This window comes from Ptychodera flava, chromosome 3 (assembly GCF_041260155.1).
Source record: "Ptychodera flava strain L36383 chromosome 3, AS_Pfla_20210202, whole genome shotgun sequence".
NCBI classification, from domain to species: domain Eukaryota; kingdom Metazoa; phylum Hemichordata; class Enteropneusta; family Ptychoderidae; genus Ptychodera; species Ptychodera flava.
In genome coordinates, this window is record NC_091930.1 from 31308997 (window position 1) to 31329282 (window position 20286).

A 20286-nucleotide genomic window follows, 5' to 3' on the forward strand; every position below is an offset into this window, starting at 1 on the left:
ACCAAATCTCACACGCATGAAAGGCAGCTGGAAGGCACACACGTTTCCAAACTTCAAAGCTGAAAATTGGGTTTAGACCATGCGGTGAAATACCCACACTGCGAAACGAATTTACCAATCTCCAAGCATGCAGGCAGATAGTGTGCGATCAAACGAAGACAGTGTCACAGTAAGTGAGGCTACCCACAATTCCCCTTGATTTGTTCACTCAGACATTTTTTGCTAAAGGCTTTTTCAATTTTATCAGTTTCTTAACAATTTTTAACTTATAATTTAAGTTCAGGATTATTTGTTAAAACTATGTTCCAAAATTATTGATTATGTTTAAAATTCACGAGTAAATTGAATGAGAAGTCGATGTTTGGAGGTGCTAAAAATTGCACACTTGTCAAGATAAAGTTATCAGCAACTAAGATGGGCTCATCATACCACCTGCCACCCATGCAAATTTCCTTTATTACGAACATTAAAAAAAATCAATACCCTTTCTTTTGCCAACATGGATGCAACTTATTCCCTTAGTTTCCTTGAAAATATTGTGTAAGGCTGTCAAAATCAATGTCGACAAAATTACAAAATTGCTATCTCCTCCGCGAAAAGGGATTGATCTTCTCATTATTCACAGTGGGAAATCAGAAGCTTATATTTATCAGAACTATGTTGCCAGAATTTTGAAATATGGACAGAGCTGTTCTGTGTATAGAAGAAATTTGCTTCAGTTCAGTGAGTGATCTCCGTGTGTACGGATCATGGAGCATTGTGGGTAGCCTCACTTACTGTGAGTGTGTTGGTAATGTGCATGCCAACAATAATGATCGACTCAACTTTTGTGACAGGAGCATTATATAACAAATGATTGCGTTGACAATGGCGTTTTCGCTTTGTTTCTCCGAAAACCAAAATAATACTTTTTGAGGCGGAAAGTTGCAGTCTCCAATTTGAACAATACGCACATACTATATCAGGTAATTTCAGGCAAGCAGCACGAGTTGGCGCTAATATCGAAATATAATCCGCCTTGAAGTGTAAGCCTACAAACGACGAGCCAATATAGCAGCCCGTACTACTGTTTTCGATTTCTTTGAAAAGGTCATTTACATAAAGTAGGAATAGAAAAGTGGAGAGAACGCTTCCCTGACCTACACCTTGGAAAATATGGTATTTTTTTGAAACATACATTCCAAAGGCAATTTTACATTCTTGTCCACAAAACATGGTTCGTACAATCCTCCAAATTTTTTGAGTTAAGGCCATCAGAATACAATTGATGAATAGTCCGTCACTTTACGAACATCCAAACTACAAAAAAGAATTGCCACGTCTGTTTACATAGTGATAAATTGTCCCTAGTATGCAGAAAGCTGTCGTGATATCCTGCTTTGACCTGGCTGATATCCAACTTGTAAGGGATGCGGAATTTGTTTTTCAGCAAACCAGGGCCGTAAACGTTGCAAAATGCAAAGTTCAAAAAAAGTTTCTGCGGTGAAAAAAGTAAAGAGATGCGTCTATAATTTGAAGCTTCGAAACGTATTTTGTCATCACCCTAGAGACTAGAACAAGGAAAGCGGTTTTGAACGAGAAGGAATATATTTAATGGTGATGATTGGATTGGAAAGGTGTAACAAAGAGTTCACGAGTGAAGGCCCTCCAAAAATAATATGCTCATGAGTTAAATTGTCTCCTGAATTCACGTTTGGAATCTTAAGGATTACCGGCTTGAATACACTTACTTCGTAGCTCCCAAGCCCGTTTCTGGATGGTTTCAAATCCGTCCTATTAGGCTACAAATACGGTTTAAAACGAGAAGCTGGAAAACATTTATTTGCAGTATCGCGCATGACAATGACCAATTTATCTGTGAAGCGATCAATATCAGGGGGACAGGAAGTCAAAGATGTATGTATTTATGGAAATGAGGTCAAAGGTTACGTTCTCAAATGGGCGACAATTTAAATTATTTATTGGATAAGAGTTAGGATTGGGGCTTCGAAAATTAGGTGGAAATGATTAAGAGCAAGGTCCTAATTTTACTATATTCACTCCTTACCCTTTTTGTAGTATACTATTACTCTATCTTCTTCTGTTTCAGCAAACCCTGATACCTATGTTGAAGCATCGGCTGATTAATGACAGGGAGAGAAGTGTTTGTTTTTAGTTACACATTTTAAACAATATTATATTACCATGCCCTGCCCGTCGCATTTAGATTGGTCGAGCTGAACCACGTGACTGACCACAAATCCACAGGAATGGTTTGTTTACATCCCCGTGAATATGAATAATAAGATTAACAACTCAAAATATCGTAACTTTACAGCTCAAACGTAAATCATAATCATAATCAATCACAAATAAATGGAGCACTTGTAGGTCAAGTTGAGATACTTTTTTCTGAAAACATCTTCAGATTTGCCATTTTTTTTACAGCGCACATGACAGTGCATCGCGTATTGCTCAGTTTCTGGGGCCAAGTTGTCGTTCGCTCCGGATTTTCTGGGGCAAGTTGTCGTTCGTCCGGATTTTTTTTTGCAAATTTTGACGGTTTTCTTGGGTTCGCTGGTAATATAATGGAAATACAGACTCCGCTCTAACCATTAACGTTTCTTTACGGGCGCGGGCTCGAGGAAAACCAAATTAATGGATAATTTTTTGCTTTCCTTTTGCCCTTGCAATAAATAACGTTAATGGTCAGCACGTCGCCCATTATTTCTATAATCAATACTGCTACCGGGCTTGAACCCAGCACCTGAAGCATGTGAAGCGCTACCTATAACGTGTACTCCACGGGAAAGGGGTGCAATGTTCCATATACACGTTAAGGATGATAATGCTAAGCGGGAACTTATTAATTTATAATGTTCACTTGTAATTATTTGACGCATTTTCCTTCTTTTATTGAATTTATGCCTCTGCATTGATTGCTTTAGTGCTGTCTTTATTTTTTCTTTGCATTGTCGTGTTTGTTGTGCGGATTTGTTATTGTTTAAAAAAATCGTAGTATTTGTTGGATTTGCACAGTTAACGCATAAAACTGTCTCTTGTTTGGGATGTTTCATATGTTGAAAACTTTGTGCTAGATATTTATTATTGAATTTTGTCATTTATGGCCTTTTTTACAATACGAAAGGTGTGTGTTCCGTTTTGGATATGATACACTTTGTATAAAAATGGTTTATCACTCGACATTTATAATATACAATATTTCATTGCTATGGTAGATGAAAGCATGAACATCAAATCGTTGGATATGCCACGAAAATTACATTATAAAAATTACACCGATCGATGAAGTGAATTAAGTACAGAAGCAAACTAAATTCGCTGCAAGTATAATGATTTAAGGCCCATAAACCGTCACTAGCATAAATTAGTTTCTTCGTCTGGTTTGTGCATTCCCAGTGTCACACATCAGCGGCAGTGGCCTCCTGAGCAGTAAACGTTGGCATGACATGAGTCTTTTGACCATTGCAAAACATTTGGCACAATATGGTATTACGTGTAGTGTTCAATCGATGAAGGGGCCGTTCACTCAGAGGATAAACAATTGAAATATGTTGAACAAATGACATCCACGCTTTAGCTCTATCGCCGAAACACATGAGCTCATAAAGGTATGTTGGAAATAAGTCTGACGATGTGAAGCCAACCCAAGTTCACTTGGCACGTCATCCACATGCCTTCCAAGGTGTTGGTGTAGGCGAAGGTTTGAGGATCCACAAAATAAGACAATGATAAGCGGCACAGTAAGTGAGGCTACCCAAATGATGAGACCATCTTAAATGCTAATAACCTTATCTTTACAAGTGTGCAATTTTAGCATCTCCAAACATCGAATTCGCATTCAATTTACTCTTGAATTTTTATTCATAATAATTTCGGAACATGGTTTCAACAAATAATCCTGAACTTAAATTGTTAGTTAAAAACTATTAAGAATCTGATAAAATTTAAAAAGCCTTTGGCAAAAACTGTCTGATTGAACAAATAAAGGGAATTGTAGGTAGCCTCACTTACTGTGAGCGGTGAAATGAGAGAAGCCCCCTCCCCTGTCCCCGCCATTCATGAGAATAATACTGGAACCTAGAGGAACAACTTGATAAAGCATTGGCATTACGGAGGTCAACAGAAATTTAAAAGCAAGCACAAATGTCGCGACCAATGGCTCCAAACACCAAATATATGTCACCGTGTCTTCCCGACTTGTTTTGGGACTTCCGGAACTTAAATTCAGTAGAGATGTTTTTTACATCCGTGGATTCATAAATTTCCATAATACAACAGGCCCAAAAATATATTCTGAGGCATTATCGCAAAGATAATGGAAACAAATTTCTGGACAAAAAATAAACCAATCAGTAACAGAGTGTGAACAAGTGTACATGTGTGATTTTTGATCTGTAAAAGAACTAATGGAAATGAAAACATACAAAGTTTTTTTGGCCGTCATATTGATTACAATGTGCATTTAAAGGAACCTTAAATTCCCTTACGTTACAGCGTGCCATCTTTGGTAACTGCTTTATTAAACGTGGTCAATATGGCCATTGCCGTCGGGTCAAGTTGTACATGACAACAAATATGATGAATAAAATGTAAGAAGGGACATTTTGTACCTCGAATGAGACGAAATTATTGCCGCGATCACATTAACTAACTACCCCTAACCCTAACAAGTCTGTGATGTCTTCATTCGCTTGATTTTGTGCCGGGTGAAGCACAGCGGGATCCGGGCATTAGGGTAGCTGACCAAACCCCAATTCCTGGCCCCAACTGTGCTTCACGCGACACAAAAGCTAAGCGGAAATTGTGACAGTGATTTGAAGAAGGTGCAAATTTCTATTATTTTAACCTTATTAGTTAGTCAGCGCCGCAGTTATGGGGCGTCTGTGTTTTGTGTATGGTGATTTTGACGTCATCACTTTGTGGCTATACCACATGTAAAATGGTACGACTGCATTAAGGACAAGCGATCTAAATTATCACAGAGCGACTTGGTATGTGAATCTTAATACATTCAGGGTCGAGTTTCGACCATGCCAAAGGTGTTTTATGCGAAATAACAGGCCGACTGAGCAAAATGTGCAGAGTTGCATGACTTTGTCACTTCTGCAAGGCTTGACGGTACAAGTATAAATTGCATTGTGGACGCATTGTGTCCACTGAACGAACAAACTGTTTCGATATGACCTGTGCAAACATTCCGTAAATTTGTTGGCAGAAGATCACAAGAAGTAACAAATTCTTGAAGAATTATATATCTCGTGTAAAAGTTTGAAGACCGGGGCGGCGAGGCCCGAATAAATTTGCATTAAAATTGACAAGAAAATGACGTCATCGTCAAGGGAGTACGTTGAATAGAGGTCATCTAGAAAGATGATATGATTTGCATAATCATCGACTGTAATATTTACAGGTGGTAAGTAAACCGCGTAAATAAAAGCACATTCACTAGGCGGGTAATAGATTTTGAGGCCGATAATTCGGTCGTCACCCGGGTCTAAAAAATCAAGAGAGTAAGGTGTTTAGGAGGTTGGCAACTCCCCCTTGCCCCCATACAGATACAATACTTGCGTTGACTTATAACGCTCTATCAACAACGCCAAATGAAGTGAAGTTGGCTTCGATAGAACTCAGACAGTTACTTGAATGCGGAAACAAGCAACGTTCATTTATAGCTAAAATATCAATGTCGTGAAGTACTAAATCAAGTGTCGTGAAGTACTTAAATCAAGTATGGAATCGATCTAGAAGACATCGCCCCACAGACATTCCAGCAACCAACTGCAACATATTAGATTCAGAATTAAAATACATTAGAAACGAAAAACAGAGTAAAGCAAAAGCAAGAGAAATATAACTAATCATCTGCCCTTTAAATGTTAGTTGTTGTCCCGCCTGTATATTTGGATTTCGTCTAAGACTCAAATCTTCTGAGATTTTTTGTTCTGAGAACCACCTCCTGCAAAATACATTCTTGCGGGGCCAAAGGTCTGTGGTAAGGAGAGCATCCTCATAATTAGAACGTGCATGAATCTTAGCAGCCACGGCTCCACTTCGTTTGCTACAAAGGATTCTTACCATCGTAAATTCGATATCTTGTTTCTTTAGATGATTCTCACTTTGCTCATTGAACGTGCTGACTTTGATGCTGCTTACGTACATTCTCTGTTCGAGGTCTTTGAGAAACACATTCAAAGTCAAGTCAGTGTCAATACGAGAGTTGAGTGAGATGGTAAATTGCCAGTTTGCTATTTCTGTGGGGCCACTCCCGCGTCAACTGCGCTGTAATATGTGCAGACTGCAAATTGTCCAATAAATCAGATGTGGTGGCTGAAGCCGGTATCTCTGAAGACGTTGTAACCGAACCATGCGCATACGGCTCCTGTCGATCTACAACACTTGACATGTTTCGCTGTTCTCCAGTGGTTTGTGGCAATGCAGTATTATTTTGTTCACGTATACCTGAAATAGACTTAGGATCTTCGGAAAATATCGATGTTTGATGCGTATCGAGTTCTCTTGCATCAATTCGAGGCAGCGTACTGGTAAAAACTGGTTTATCCTGAACAAGCACACTGTCACTCCATTTTCGTTGTTTTTATTTGGTACCGCATAGTCCTTACCATGCTCACAAGTCAAAGTAATGTAACGATAAGATGTCTTTTAGAATGGCGTTATGGGATTGGTATTTGCACGGTGGTTACATGACCAGAAGTGCGTTTATTCATTTTCCATTCGAAGCGAGGATATTCAGCTTTTATAACAGTTGACAATTCATATCGGATTGATTCTCTAAATAAGACACTATCCCCTTTACTTGTTGATTAAGGAGTTTCAGCTGAGATTTCGAATTTGCTAAAAAAGCCAATGTTTTACTTCGTATTGCATCGACGGTTTTCATTAATGTTGAAACCGTTGATTTCGTATTCTCCAACTCTGCAATAGTTTTAGAGGATGACTTTTTAAGAACTTAAATTTCTTTGCGCACACTACTCACGTCACGTTCATGTTTCTGTTTCATGGCAACGATATCAGCCATTACATATGCTATTTTGTCTTTCCCAGACATGTCCGCGTGGTTGACGTTGGTATTTTGAAGTACAACATACTCTTCATTTTCGTCGCATGCAGAATACTGGAATTGATAGTTTGATTGTTGGTAATCCTTGTTTTAGCAGCGGAGCAATAATTGAGAGATTTTCCTCAACAAGAAACTTGTGAACTTTATGGAAGTCCTCCTATAGCTTTTCACAAAGTGAAGTTTTCGCATTTTTTGCTCACGTGTTTACACACGTGAGCATATGTCGCAGCGATGTCTGTCTGTCTGTCTGTCTGTCTGTCCGTCTGTCTGTCTGTCTGTCTGTCTGTCTGTCTGTCTGTCTGTCTGTTGGTCCGATATCTCAAAAACGGCTTATCAGATCAGAATCAAATCTGATACATATATTCAGTTAGCAAATGGCAAGAACTGATTAGTTTTTGGTGGGTGTGGCTTGCATACTTTTTGCTCATTTGCATAATTAATGATTTTAGAAAAAAACGGATATACATTAAAAACGACTACACACAATTTGATGAGATTTGCTACAAATGTTGATCACACCAAGATATATCAGCAGTGGGAACCATTAAGGGGTGACATGAAAGATAAATGCTAATTTGCATATTTAATGAACTTTCCTAACTAGGGGTATATGTCTGATTTGACTCGATCAAAATTAACCAAACTTGGTATGTACATTAAAGATACTATGATCTAACATTATTGAAAGTCATTAAGCGTTTTAACTTCAGCCAATTCCTAATTTGCATATTTCATGAACTTTGTTAATTAGGGATATATATTTGAAATGACTGGACCAAAGTTGATGAAACTTGCTACATGTATTGAAGCCACTATGATAAAACATTTTTGAAAGTCATTAAGCATTTTTACTTCAGCCAATTCCGAATTTGCATATTTAATGAACTTTCCCAATTAGGGATATATATCTGAATTAACTTGATTGTAGTTGTTGAAACTTGCTATATACATCAAAGATACTGTGATATAACATTATTGAAAGTCAAAAGACATTTTTACTTCAGCCAAAACCTAATTTGAATATTAAATGAATTTTCATAATTAGGGATATTTATCTGAATTGACTTGATCAAAATTGATGAAACTTGCTATGTACATTAAAGTCACTATACAATATTATTGAAAGTCATTAAGCATTTTCTCTTCAGCCAATTCCCAATTTGCATATTTAATGATCTTTCCTAATTAGAGATATATATCTGAATTGACTTGACCAAAGTTGACAAAATTGCTACACATATTGCAGATACCATGATACAATATTATTGAACATCATTAAGCATTTTTACGTAAGCCAATTCTTCATTTACATATTTATATAATGAACTTTACTTATTAGGGATATATACTTGATCAAAGTTGGCAAAACATGCTATTTACATTGATGATTATACCAGGTACTAGGTTAAAACAATATCAAAAGTCATTTCACATTTTCATGTCAGCTAATTTATAATTTGCATATCTAATGAGCTTTCACAGCTCAGCATATATGGCTTGAAGGACTTGGCCAATGGTAATTACACTTGCTATATAAAGTGGTGATACAATAAGAGCAGTCAAATAACTTTAATATTTTTATTTCAGCTAATTACATATTTGTATACTTCATGACCTTTTAGAATTAATCGGCGGTGAATATTGTTCATTATGTTGATCATAATAATTTTAATGAAGTTGCAAACATGTGGCAAAGGTTCAAATTTACACATAACTTCAATATATAATGGAACACGTGAGCATTTACAGTTCATATCTGGTTTTGGTTGGGTCTGCGCGCCAAAAATCATCTGGACAGACGAATATTTGCTGCGCCAGCTTGAAGAGTTCATGACGTAATCAATGGATTTAATTGATGTCATCACTCGTTTCAAAACGTAATTCAGCGATCAATTAGCTCTTGTCAATTTTTCAAATTTTTGAAATGAGATTTTAGTATAAGATGTCTCATGTGTGACTTGATTCGATGCTATAGAGTGATCCTAGTCTCCATCCTCGTCTGACCAAGTGTCAGTCTACCCATCGCAATATGCCCAGCCTTGCCAGTCATTGTGATGCAAGTGAATGCGGTTAGCGTTCATGAAGCTTGAGTCTGGAACTTTGTCGGAAATACCAGAAAAAAACTTGTCAAAGTAACACGAAATCTGCTTAAAGAGGAGATGGTCCGTACCTCCGACACTTTACGGTGATTTCAGCAGAAAAAGATAGACAGCAGAAGGTTATTACAGGCTGGTAGGTAAGAAGAAGCGGTAGACGAAGTGACAACGATGTTCACATATGCAATCTCGTTCCAAAGCACTCATAGGAAACTCATCAATTTCGAGACAGGTGTTGATATTTACAGTCTGATGACAACGCACATGGTGTGATTACCGAAATTTGATTCTTCAAACTTTCCACTAGCTCATATTTAGACATAAGCGAACTACTTTATAAACGGATATGGCATTGGGTGCAGTACCGATCGCATGAGACAGTGACCACCAATCGTTTACCTCAATTTAGTTCAAACGTTAGTTTTCGCTTTTCGGAAAAATGTTTTTTTTTTTCACATAGACGCATAGTCTCGAATAGAGCATTAATGCCATGGCCGGTTATAAATTTTCATATGAATCCCGCAGACAAAATATTCGATAACGATCATTATAGCGGAAAAAACGTAATACTTCCTAATTTACTAATTGAAGTGCATGCACCTTTGCTATCGTTCTGTGTAATACATGTATTGTCTTGTGAATAATTGGGTTGTCAGAATGTTACTCCGCTTCTTTCTTTATTTTTCCACAATATTTTACTCTTTCGGCAAAAACGGGGGAGGTCGCGTACATACTGAACAGATTGAGCATAATCTAGTCGACACCAGTAATGTTTTAAATATGGCTTTACCCTGTAGTAAATGAGAAATCTAATCTACAGAACAAGCAATGCAAATGAATTTTATACAGTTTTCCCTTAACTTAAGGAACACTCCCGGTTTATGACCTAGGAAAATGAAAACTCAACAGATGGTTGGAAAAATCTGCGATAAAAATACAAATGTTCCACAAATTAATGCACAATACTTCGTTATGCGCTGAATAAGTTCTTGGTTTGTCAGAGATCATTTTAAATCCTGTTTTAAACTTTGCAGTTAAATTTGATTAAGATCGGTTAACTTGAGTTAAGCTGAGTAGAGTTCAGTTGAGTGACTCGAGTTGTGCTGCATTAAGTTGAGTTGAGGTGAGTTGACTTGAAGTTAAGTTAAGTTTCATTTGGGAAAACAGACTCGGTGGACAATTCACTAGACTGTAAAGATTGATGATGCGGTATGCACATGGTAGCTAAAGGTTTGATAGCAGCTGGAGCATTCCAATATCAATTGTGTATCTAACGTCGTATGCTGACTGATAAAAGTGTCTGTTGTAGAAAACAAAAACAAAAAACACTGCTTAAACAGTTAAATACCATTTATGTAATACTTGAAGTCTTCACCATGCTGAGTCATTCACGCACTGGCACATGTTCGTTATTTTATAGAAATTCCCATTTGTGCAAAGTTTTAGCATTGATCTACAAAGGCATCAATCGAAGCCGGTTGAAATCGAATAACTCTAATTTAGGGAAGACACGTGTGGCTTTTTTCATCAGCAGTTCTTCGACAGCCTTTATCGTGTTGCAGCAGATTGCATGACACTGTAGCCTCCTTTGGATTTCTAGACGTCCAACTATGGAACTATGATAAACACGATTGGAAACAGTTTGAGATATTTGGAAGGTGAAGTAATGCCTGTACCAGGACCAAACTAAAGTAAATGTACAAAAGTAATGAACCAAGACCAAACTTCAATCTGCAAATACAGGCTAATCTGCTTTCCTTTTAAAGATTTTACACTTTTATGAATAATTTACAATATTGCACGATTCAGTTATTAATTTAATGTAATTTAGATCAGTTTAGTTTAATTAATTTAGTTTTCTTTAGTTTCAATCGTGTATGGAAGGTGATGATGGGGTATACACAAGTCAGCCAAAGGTGAGGAACCAGTTAGAATACTTTAACATCGACCTTTATAAAGCTTTCTTGTTCACCAACCAATACAATGTTGTGGATAGAAAACAAAAGGCATCGATAAAACAGCTCAAACAATATTTGGAATACGTGAATTCTTCATCATCGTCAATCCTTGTATACTGGCAGATTTTTCTTACTTTGCAATGCGTCAGCATGGGCTTACTGTCATCTCTTTTCACGAGGATTTATTTGGCAGGCTTTATCATAGTGTCACAGTACGTGATTCCGTAGCCTCCTTTCTATCTAACTACGCGCGACTATGGAAGTATGATATTCGATCTACACTGTATTGAGAGACTGGTGCTTTTCGTGTTATGTATATCGGAATCAATAGAAGATTATCTTAAAACCCTACGCCCGGACTACACCTTTTTGTTTCACAAGGTTGCACATAAAGTCGAACAAACTGGTCAAAGAAAACGATCACTGTAAAGAAATCGAATATCCACGAGGCACACTGTTTGTGGACTTTAGAGACATTTCATGTGTTCTCAGTTAGTTTGTGACATTCGCTTCCATAGATATTTATAATTACATTCCCTTCGGTGTCGCATTCCCCCTTTACACAAAATAAAACTAATATTAGGAAATAGAATAACTACTTTAAATCGCTAACATTCTAAATATACCACATACCTCTATTTGGAAAATCGTCTCCGACTGAAAATCGTACAAACATCATGAAACTCCCATAAGCGCAATGCCAGGAAAATGCATGTCTACAAGGCTGCTCCGTCGCTTTCGATGCAAAGCGACCAGTTTTCACGCGATCTTATAGTTACCAAGGGTTTTTATTTCTATATTAATTCCTCCGGTCAAAAGGTATATCTGCACTTCCTTGAGAGGCTGTGTTGCTTTCATAGCATATGGTAAAATTAAGCCTAAAGAACACAAAGTAGGAATATCAAATTTATAAACACGTTATATCCTCCTTGAATTCACTCTTGTTGATGTTTGTGGGGATGTTAATCTTTTTTAATCTCATATTTTTGAAAACATACTGTCCAATTTTTTTGTTTGCATATGAGAAATGGACGAGCGGTAGCTATTTTAAATAATAAATGTCGGCTAATTTTCTGTTCTTTACTATTCAAACAAAAACATTTCTATGGTGTCTCCTGATACTTTTCTCAATTCAGAAAAGAAATATTGAATGTTTCAAGTCACATATATAATATTTTGAAGGGTTAACTGTTAAGTGAAATGTGTGGTTAACAAGGCCAAGATATCATCAACGGAGGACAACACGCAGAAGGTTGACATCAGGAGCACTGATAAAATCATATGCATTCGTCCCATAAGGAAAATATCGGCCCTGTACAGAATACATTTGTCGTAAACTCAATGTTCACTGCAGTAAATCCAGCTACCCATTTTATTGCAGAATTCAGAACATTCATAGTTACACAATAGAAGACTAACCCTTGACATGTGCTTTTTGTACTAAATAATTCATTCACATTCTGATGCTCCAGATATTCTAAATCAAATCTGCTTTTATGCCCCCAGTAGAAATTCACGCAGGAAACCCCTTTTTAAACCAGACATGTGTTCTGTTAATTGCAGAAATTCTCGACAGTGCCCAGATGCATGTCTGTTTTTAATGATATCTCTTTTAAATGTAATATAGATATTTCTTCTACGCTGTATAGTTTTAAAACTATTTTATCCAGTCATTTTAACAGTTCTCCTTTTGGATTCGTGTATGTTTTTTTTTAATTTAATGTATCGTGCTACTTTTATGGTTGTCTTGTACATTTGTCTTGTGATGGTGTGAACTTTTTTGTTCGCAGATCTATTAGTGGGTTTGCCCGTTGATCTGTGTATCAAATAAAATAAAATAAAAAATAAAATGATCTTCCACAGTTTATCTCGTCATTAAAAAAAGAACAAAGTCTTTGACGTCTTATGTTTAATTATTGGCAAAGTATCGAATTAATCCAACATAAGCAAACAATGCAATATTTTGAATATTTTGAGCCGTTGACAACATTTTGCCAGCCTTTTAAAAAACACTGTATATAATTTGAACTAAGCGAAATTTATCATGGCGGAATTAAAACAAGACGAAATGAAGAACATTGATCAGGACATGTTTGATTCCCCCAGAAAGACGACCTAATTGCACCGGCCAATTTCCTTAAAGTAGTAGTCAAAAGATCGATGCGCAAGAGGGAAATACAGTACAATATTACGAAACATTTAGTTAATATTGGCCAATTTGAGGAATCCATCTTGAAAGATTATGAGCCCGATTCTGCATTTGAACTCATAAAATTTGAATTACAAATACAGACAAATTTGGAACTAAAGAAAATAGAATTACAAACGAAAGAAAGATTAGAAATGAAACGTTTAGAGCTTGGACAGTCAGGAAAATTCTCCCCTTCCGACAAGTTTGACATCATTAAGCATTTCAGTTTAGTCCCCCCCTCTTTCAAAGAAAGGATGTTGATAAATATTTTCTCCACTTTGAGAAAATTGCTGAGAGTCTGAATTGGCCTAGGAGTCCTGGTCTATGTTTTTGCAGAGTGCATTGATGGGTAAAACCAGAGAATGTATATACAGTTGTTGGCAGAGCAGGCTTCAGATTATGATTCTGTGAAGGAATTAATGCTTAAGGACTAAAAGTTGGTGCCTGAAGCTTACCATCAGAAATTGAGGGATTTTGAAAAAGCGAAGGATCAAAATTATGTTGAATTTGCTCCAACAAAGAACAAGTGTTTGATCGTTGGTGTTCTTCTGTAAAGGTCAGTCCAAGTCACGAGAAATTAAGTCAACTTATATTGGTTGAGGAATTTAAAAGGTGGATTCGGAGTGGCATCAAGACGTTTATCAATGAACAAAAGGCAGATACATCAGAGTTTGCTGCACGTTTGGCCGATAATTATACATTGACCCCTAAATCTTCATTTTTTACCACACCCTTTCAGTCCTTTTCATACCGAAACAATGCAGGTGAATTTAACTCCTCCTTTTCATCGAAGAATTTCTCAAAGGAGAGTAGAAAATCAAATGACATCAGTTTACCGAATTCAAGTAACACTTCATCTTCATCAGATCCCGTCTCGATCTCCTTCAGGCAAACAGTTTGGTACACTTTTTGTAGTTATTGATAGAAAGACGGCCATTTAATGTCAGATTGTTTCAAATTGAAAACAAAACATGGATGTGAAAGTGGTCAAAATGGATCCAAGCCCAACGGCTATATTTCTTCTCATCATCTCCATTAGAGTCTAATAATAAGTGTAAAACATTTTCTGAGGTTAAACCCCTCTTATCCCAATTAATGATGTCAAGGTCAATTCTTCTCAAGAAACCATTGAGGGTATTTTGAACCATTATTCACATTGGTTTTGTATCACTTTCTAGTGATTTGTCTTCCGCTACCCCCTTCACATTTTTAAAAAATACCGAGGCATCTCAGTCTCTTTTGTTGGCAGATACACTGTCGTTTTCTGAAAAGTCATTTTCAGGTTCTAAAGTTGTTATTAAGATGGTAGATTGTAATGACTGCATTCCTGTTCCTCTCCATAATGTCTATTTGTCTTCAGACTTTATTTCTGGACCTGTGACTTTAGATATTAGCCATTTTGCCTTTGAACGGATTCACCTTCTCCTTGGGAACGACCTTGCTGGCCTACTAATCCACTTTTGACTGATAAGGCTAGTTTAGATCAGGACCCAGAGCCAATTGATGAGGAAAATTCCTAGCTGTACCATTCATGTGCTGTTACTTGAACCATGTCAAAGAAAACTTCCGAGAATCAAAATATTCTCAAAAATGATGTCACAGATGTTGACGTAAATGACACCTTTCTTAGTGAGGTGTTTGACACAGATCATTCCGTTATTCCTCGTGGATTTCAAACTGCCAGTAAAACTTCTGCTGACCATATTCAGACATTTTCTAGATCAAATCTCATTGCAGAATTACACAATTACCCAGATATTTTATGTTTGTTTGATAGGGCTGATGACGGAAGTAAACTTCAGATAGTCCTGTTTCTTATTTACAAAATCTAGTATTCACATGCGTAAATGGACACCTCCAGATGTCTTGGTTGATGACGATTGGGCTATAAACCATCAATTGTGATTCCAAAGTCCTATTGTGCTAAAACATTGCGCCTGGCCCATGAAACCCCCTGGGCTGGTCATTTAGGAGTCAGGAAAACTTACCATAAAATTCTCAGTCATTTTAACTGGCCTTATCTCAGGCAGGATGCAGCACATTTCTGTAAAACTTGTCATACATGTCAAATGGTACAAAAGCCGAATCGGACCATTCCAAAGGCCCCTTTACAGCAATTTCCTTTATTTCAAGAAGCCTTTTGTAGGATACTTATAGACTGTGTTGGGCCTCTACTAAAAACAAGACCAGGAAATGAGTACATTCTGACAATTATGTGAGCATCTACTCGGTTCCTGAAGCCATACCACTTAGAAACACAAAGGAAAAGACAAAAGTGAAAGCTTTGGTCAAATTTGTTACTTTATTCGGCCTCCCTGAATATGTCCAGGCCGATCAAGGCTCCAACTTTATGTCTGGAATTTTCCAACAAGTAATGGATCAGATAAGTATTAAACAGTATAGGCCATCCGCCTACTACCCAGAAATTCCGGGTGTTCTCAAGCGATTTCATCAAACTTTGAAAAATATGATTTGGACCTACTGTTTTGACAAAGAGAAGCAGTGGGATGAAGGAATTCATTTTCTGCTCTTTGCTGTTAGAGAGTCAATTCAAGAGTCACTTAGTTTAGCTCATTTGAGCTTGTAATTGGACATACAGTCCGTAGCCCACTCAAGCTGTCAAGAGAATTTCTATCAGACGATAATGACTGTCTGAATATTTTACAATATGTTTCAGATTTTCGAACAAACCTCTCTAACGCATATGAATTAGACAGAGATAAACTTGAATCATGTAAACAGACTTTGGAAATCAAATACGATAAAACTCCTCAAAGCGGAAGTTTGAACCAGGTCAAAAAGTTCTTTTTCTTCTTCCGGTTCCCGGCAAACCACTACATATATAAAGATAAGAAATTAAACCATTAAATTACGCCATGATAACTTCTGAAAGGCGAAAACAAAACAGTTGTGCCACATAAATATGCTTCAGCCATATTTGGATAGGGATAATCCTCTTATAACACAGCCTGTCAGTGCAGTCAGTTCAAAACATTATGAAGATAGTGATACTGAAACTGACTTGAGTGAAAATCCTCTAAATTCAAAGCTCGGCTCGGCTAAACTCCAAAATTCTGCAATGTTTGCACACCTCCAGTCGTTACAACAGCAACAGGTTAAATAACCGATCCACGAATATAAACAACGTCTTTGCCAGAGAGACCATGGCAGAAAATAGCTGTTTATCTATGTGATCTCAACAATAAGAATATATGGTCGTCATGGACTACTACAGCAGATACTTAGAAATCGTACATATGACAAGTACAACCAGCGAACAAGTAATTGGAAAACTGCAGAATCTGTTTGCCAGATGGGGAATTCCAGAAAAAAAGTATTCTCCGACAATGGTCCGTAGTTTATACCAGCAGATTTCCATGAGTTCGGCAGAAAGTTTTTCGATGCACCATATCTAGTCCACATTACCCGCAATCCAACGGGGAGGCAGAAGTGAAGTACGCATCGCTGAGAAAATTTCAAAGTAGGATGACGTATTTCTTGCATTAATGAGCTACCGAGCAACTAGAAAAGCAGCAACGGCATGAGTGCATGTCAACTGATGATGGGACGCCAAATTCGTACCACACTGCCTACAATAGCAGCAAAACTAGAGCCGAGACAACCTGACTTGGAATTAGTCAGAGCTGCGGATAAAAGGTAAAAAGGGCATACGAGCAAGCACTCAACAAAAGAAACAGAGCTAAACGCCTACCAGAGCTGTTACCTGGAGACAACGTTCAAATGAAATTTGGTGGACAAAATGGACGGAAGACTCCAGTTAGAGTACTGCAAGCAGATACAGCAAATGGTACTCTGCGACAAAACCGATGACATATATTATTCGTGGCAAGGCCAGACAAAACAGAGGGGAAGACCCTGGATCTACGAATGTTTGACAACGATGAGTCAGCAGATCCAGTTACACCAACCACAGTGGAGAAGTCAACGCCCACTCTGGAACAACAACAACAACCACTGTTGAAAATATCTCACCGCCTATGCCAGAGGCTAAGGGAAAACAAACAGATGTAATTAGAACCCGGAGTGGAAGAGCAGTCAATAAAGCCTGTGGGATACTACGACGAATACTGTAAAGTAGATAGCAGCCAGTTTGCCTCGTGCGGTGCAGAATAATCCCCAGGCAACTGTTTGACCAAGAAAAGTCCACCTCTAAATCTAGTTAGGCGAATCTATTTAGTAGAATAGACATTTGCGAAAATAGGACGACGATCGACATTAGAAAATTATTGACAATTATAGACAAGGACAGAACAATGTACTTACCACTATGATTGGATGACGAACACTGTTCAAAATGAACTCAAAAAAAGGAGAGACGTCTTGAGTTACTGATAGTTTCTATGACCACAACGCTAAACGGTATCAGTATCATATTACTTTACATAAGACTACATGAGACAGCGACACATTGGTAGTAAGTCGACAGTCATTTGAGTTGTGTATATAGCTTCCGTAGAGCTATTAATAAATGTATTGAGAACGACATCGAGCCTCGTTGTTGTTTTGTTGGCTTGAGATGTGCCAACTTAGACTCAAGAGTCTTAAGGTTTTGATCTACCATAGCTTTGAATTTACAGTATTTTCAATCAAGCCAGTTTTACCATTAATATCTTCATAATGGTTTCAGTTGACTACACTGACAGTTGTATTTACAGTAGGGTTATTCCTATCTCAATATTGTTTAAGAATATTTATATGACATCATAACTTTTCGCCTTACATGAGTTATCAATACGTATTCCAATTAAATAAGGACCAAAAAAACGGGCAAGGAATTTTTTTGGGCCTGGAATGAGAACAGGAACCTTTTGACCTGGTTCGAACTTCCGTTTTCAGGTGTTTTCATTGTTTACTTTAGTGGATTGTTGAGATTACTCAAGGTTTTCTCTGGCTAATTGACATGTCTTTGTAAGTTTCGTACCAAATTGAAAAATATCCAGTAAATCAGCGTCGTCTGATAGAACTTTTTTTGTGTAAAGAGCTGAAATGGGTCATAAACTATATATCCAAATACGGACTCAAATGGGCTAAAAGCTAAAGACTAAGAACTGACTCTCTAACAACAAAGAGGGAAAAAACGACTTCCTTCATCCCCTGTTTCTCTGTGTCAAACATTATCTCGTGATCACATTTTTCAAGGTTTGATAAAATCGTTCGAGAGAATCCTGACTCAGAAGATCAATCAGCTGATGTATGACTCCTTAAAAATCCTGACGTGAAGGTGAAGCCTTGATCGGACACGACACGTTTAGAAAGGCCAAATAAAGTGAAAAAAAAACCAAAATGAAACAAATAACTAAAGCTTTCACTATATATATTTTTGTCCCCCTGTTCATAAGTGGTATTGTTTCTGGGATTCAAGTACATTTACACATTATTTTCAACATGAACTCATTCCTAATCTTGTAGATACGTTGCACATACTGAGTTCCTCAAGCGCTGCTTGAGTTCAATCACGGGTTGAGTCATTTTATCGTGGAAATGAGTGCGGTAATTGCCATATCTGGCCGGCCGCGGTGGGATAGTGCACAGACTCCTGTTAAGGCAAGGAGTGAATTTTCATTGAGTATTGTTGTTTATTAGACCTTGAATCTTAGTTTGTAATTTTCCAATACTCTATGGTGAAGAAAGTGAGCAAATCCATAACACTGACAAATTAAATGTTAAGCAGAAAGATTTTTAGGTATAGTATTGAGGTTAAAATTTCTCAAAACCTCTAAGCAGTAAACATATTCTACCTTTTTGAGATCTTGAAAGCGACGATTACAGAAACATCAATTGCGTTTGAGAATTACTCGAGGAAACTTGTAAATTTCTCTCTTTTCTTTGTTCGATTACATACAAAGGGGTCAGCTTTCAAAATTATTAGACGCCTTGTTTCTTATACACTTGACATGTATAACGACCAAATGAGGATAGCTGTTAAACTCGGTTGTCTGAAATGCAGTAAAATAAAACAAAACAAGACAAAACACAATGAACACAGTAAATAAGTATCTTTATTGCGATTGCCTCCTTATGTTGAATTCAGACGAAGAATCTCGGTACGTTCATTCTATACATGCATCCTCAATATCCTCCTTAAAATTATGAACTGGCTCTTCTGAGAATAAAGAAAAAATCATTGCATCAACAGTTTCACAAAGTTATAGGAAGTGAAGAAGACATGAGAGGGAGGGGGAAGGAGGGAATGAGAGAGAGAAAGTGAGGATGTGAATATATTATCATGTTGTTCATACTTTGTTCGACAAAGTTTGCTTAGCATAGATGTTGTTGCCTTGACAGAACAGCGCCATCTGTGTTGAATTCATGGACGACATTGATCTTTACAATGGTTGCAATGCCATTAAAAACTAGGCAGTGGATTATCCGCCACAGAACAACCGAACTACTGATGGTCATTACCTCAATGATATTATAAAGTTTCTCGTAATATCTCATTCCAAATAGGATGTGTGATATCGCATACTCAGTCATATGTTTTGCATTTTCTAGCATACATACGTCATTAATGTAATATCAATGTAACGATTGAAGTTATTTTGATATCGTTCTTGGTTGTTGCTTAGAGAGCCAGTAACTGCAACGTTTGATGATTTTTTTGTTACCTCTTAATTTTGCTTTTTGTATACACAGTATTTCTTGGTGTACTTCCCTATACATGTTGAAACACTTAGCTTGGCAACATAGCTTTAAATGTTTTGAACGCACTTTACGATCGTATAAATTGTGGCAAGACTTCACTTTTTCAAAAAAGCAATGCAGTTCACTCGTGTACATGTGTGGTTGACAAGCTGAATTCTGTTGATCTCAACATATTCAGAAAAGAGAACAGGACATAGTTAGTGGACCAAGATATTAAAAAAATAGAAAGAAATCATAAAAAGTTACAACAACTGTATTGTCGAGAATGAGAATCTAAGGCAGGACCGTGACATG